Source organism: Condylura cristata, unplaced genomic scaffold (assembly GCF_000260355.1).
Source record: "Condylura cristata isolate star-nosed mole 26May11 unplaced genomic scaffold, ConCri1.0 scaffold00029, whole genome shotgun sequence".
In the NCBI taxonomy this organism is placed as follows: Eukaryota; Metazoa; Chordata; class Mammalia; order Eulipotyphla; family Talpidae; genus Condylura; species Condylura cristata.
Window position 1 is genome coordinate 26,080,146 of NW_004567130.1, and position 4,278 is coordinate 26,084,423.

Here is a 4,278-nt window from a genome sequence, read left to right on the forward strand (position 1 = left end):
ATCTGAGAATTTTCTGTAAAATAAACTTAGTCGGCCCTCCCTGGTAGTGAAACGGTTGGGGCACAGGCTGGCCGCAGATGCTGCAGCATGGGTTAGACCCCCGGACCGGAGGTGACCGCATGGTACCAGCTGACCGCTCCTGTCTCGTCCACGGCTCCCTCGGCAGTGTACTGCCTCAATCTGCCTGTGCTGCTCCCCACTCTGCGTCTGGTGACTCCTCTCACCACCCCTGCTCCTCTGGCCTGCACCCCAGTACTAAGCATAAATAAATAATAAATCTTTGAAAATAAACTGTTATTTTTCCCTCAAGTTCACATCATTTCTTCTCTAACTACCAAGACTCCAAATCATGCTTCAAGACAATTCTCCAACTCTTCTATCATACTGTCAGCCAGTTTCCTGCACATACCAGGCACACAGGATCTCTGTGACTTAACACAATTTTTTCTCGGCCTAGAACTTTCTTCTCATTTCAAAGACCCAACTCAACCCTCACTGCTTCTCCCACCCACCCTGGTAGGCAGGCAGTCACCCCCTCCTCAGTGCTACCAGTTCACACAATCTGCATGCCTGCCTTTCCCACTACAACAGTTCGCATGGAAGCAGGGACATGTCCTTCAACTTTTCATTGATGCAGCTACAAACTTTTACTGAATTAATGAATGGCTTATATACAATGTCAATGAAATGTTTAATTATCTACTCATACAGCATTCCCTCAAATTCATCAAGCTCACTTTTTAGGCTTAACTTGTTCATGTATATTTCCCACTTCCACACACGTTAATGTTAACAGTTCAAAGTTATTGAGCATTTACTACATGGCCGGCAATGATTTAAGAAATCCACATATGTAATGTGTTTGATCCTCATCATCCCCTTTCCAAGAGGAAAAAACAAACACAAATGAATTAATACCTTATGTTACAATACAAGAAAAGAGACAGGAGCTAAATAAATTGTACAACTTTGGATAAATCATTTAAAATTCTTGTTCCTGTGGAAAATAAAAGGTGAATCACACTGACCTCAAATGCAAGATTTCCAATTCTAAAACTAGAATTGCGGGAGAGTAGGTGATGCCAAATAGAAGAAACAATGAGTTGCAAAAAGAAAATGCTGAGGTATGCTCCACAAAATAGATGGAGGAAAAACACGGATATTTTTATTTTTATTACAATTTATGCAAGCTACTATGGAAAAACATGTTCTCAAAACCTAACTTATATGGGAAATCTAATTTCTACAGGGGTTAGTGAAAAAAATGAGAATTAGTTTCATGGAAGATATAGGCTAGATTAGAGGATTAAGAATGAAGGACTGGGGCCAGGCTTCCCTGGTAGCCCAAGGATTAAAGCAAAGAACCATGAAGCTATCTACAGTCACTGCACCAGGAATTCCAACCCTTGCAGGGAGCTACCCATATGGCACAGCAGCTCTCCTGTCTCGCCCACTGCTCCCCTCAGCACTGTATTTCAATCTGTTCTGTTCTGTTCCCCACTCTGTCTCTGACAAATCCTCTCACTCTGGCTCCCTGCACCTCTGGCCTGTACCCCAGGTATTATATGCATAAATAAATTTTCAAAAAAACAAAAAAGAATGAAGGACTGGAAAAGGCAGAATAATGATGGAAGAGCAGACAGGAAGTGGAGGCTGAGCCTAGTATCTGCAGGTGATAAAAAAGGAAACAATCTGTACTTAAATAGAGGTCACGTTTTAAAGAGTTGAGAGAAAACATGGCAGAAAGATACACTGGGGTTTTATAAAGGGCTGGCAATGCCCATGATCATTTGAACTGTTTTCCTATGGCCCAAAGAATGATTTTTATAGTTTTTTTTTTTAAATGTTTTTTGTTTGTTTTTAAGATTTATTTGTGCATACAGAACTGAGGTACAGGCCAGAGGTGCAGGGGCCGTGAGGGGGTTCACCAAAGGCAGAGTGGGGAGCAGCGGGCAGGCCAGGAGAGGTCTGCTGCACCCTGTGGGTCACTTCCCTGGCAGGCGGGGATCGAACTCATGCTGAAGTGGCTTTACACTTCTTAGTGCTGTGCTTTAACCCACTATGCCACCAGGGAGGGCCCGATTTTTTTAAGTTTAAAAAAATAATGGAATATGTCAACACACACACAAATCTGAATGTGGCTTACAAAATCTAAAGTGGATATTTATTATCTGGCTTCTACCATTTCTTCAATTACTTAATCACTTCTTTTTGGTGGACTTTCTTAAGTCTCAGTCACTGTGTCCTAGATAGGGAGAGTGGGAAAATGGGTTCCATACTCTTAATTTCCCCACAGAAATATCATATGTGGTGTTGAATTTTCAGATCAAGCCACAAAGCCATCTTAATCTGTGATGTTGTACACCACCACTTAGTTCAAATTAACTATGGATTACAGGAGACATCTGATAGAACAGGTCTATGAGAAGGGCAGAAAACTAACCATCATTTTTAACATTGTTTCCTAGCTTTAAAACAAAAACCAAACTTTTGATCCAGGCTCATCATAAATTGAGAACTGCCAGGATTACAACATGGTAAATGAAGCCATTTTATGAATAAAGACTGGTGTTTTCTTCATTGATTCCGACTGTAATTTGTCTTAAGTCTATACTACAATCAGTGGAGCAGTTATTAAAAGCAAAAGCTTTGAGAGCTTTAAGGGTTAGAATCTCAGTTTCATCTCGTCCTAGTTCTTTGACCTTGGGCAAATTCCTTAATTTCTCTGAACCACCACTTCTCATCTCTTAAGATGGGCATGGCACTACCAAGCCGTTACAGGGTTAAAGACGACTAAAGCATTTGGCACAGTTCTTGCCAGTAACAGGCACACACACACAAATGGTAGCTACCGCTATATAGAAAGAAAATTCTTCATGAGCTGTTTTCATTTCACAGGTAACTTTTTTTCCTTTCAGAAAAACGGCTACTCCTACCATCTTGGCTCAGAAAATGCGAGTTTCTTTCTAGCATATTTTATAGAAGGAAAAATCTTCATAATAGTTATCTTTTAGATTGACTTTAAAATATGCAGAATTCATAACATTTAAAGACTGAGTAACTAGATTTCGTACCTCACAAAATCAGATGTCTCACTTCCTTCTCTACTTTTCACCCTAAGGAGTCTGTTGAGGTGTATTTCTTCATCCAGTGAAACTAGTGACTCAAGTTCCTGATCAATTAAAGTAAGAAACTAATGGTAACTTTCCTTAAAGCTGTAACTAGTTTTCTTTTCCTATTTTCATTTGCATATATCTTTCCAGAAATTCTAACTCTAAGCTGAGTAAATTGAAACAGGTGACCTAAGCCTCTCCTAATAGCTAGAGCAACAGGACATTTATATATGATATTCATTATACATATTATATGTGTGTGTGTACACATACATACACACACGCGTAAACCCTTTCGCAAAATAGGAAGATCACGGTAGGATCTCCTCAATTAACTGTGTTTCTCCTCCCTTTGAATTATGGCACAAAGTCACTTTTCACAGACAAGGAAGGTTCTCAAAACTGATTTTGAAACTACCTAGAGGCTGTCACTAGGGCACATTATAAGACCACATTGTAAGACCAACAGCAATTTATTAGACTTTACTAGGCTTCCTCTTATGGGTATAGCAGGTCCCCTTCTCAATTAAAAGACTCTACTTCCAATATTTTATAAGACAGATGCAAGCATTAGCTACTTGAACAAAACACTTCATGAGTTGTTGGGGCAGTTTGCTTTGTCTCGCTTACTAACATGTAAGCTCCAGGAAAAGTCCTAATCTGGCTTGTTCACGCCTCTATTCCCAGAACCTATAAAGTAGGAGGTACTTAAAAGAAAATAGTTCAACTATGGCATGACTGAAATAAATACCACATTCCTTTTGAAAGAGCAGTTATTTGGCAGTTTGGTAAACTAGTCTGCTTAACAATGAAACCAATGCTCATACTGTTAATAAATAATTTACCACGCACTAAACAAAGTTGTACAAAGCACTTGTCCCAGTTCTTCAAAATGCTCTAAATCTAAAATGCAATGCAAATACAGAAGCTCCTTTACTTCCAAACACTATGAAGCTAACCACAGCCATTGCAGCTCAAGTTCAATCCCCAGCCAGGGAGCTGACCCACATGGCGCAGCAACCTCTCCTGTCTTTCCCACTGTTCCTTTCAGCAATGTGTTTCAATCTGTCTGTTCCGCTCCCCACTCTGTCTCTGATGAGTCCACTCACTGCCCGAGCACCTCTGGCCTGTACCCCAGTTCTGTATGTATAAATCTTTTTTTTTT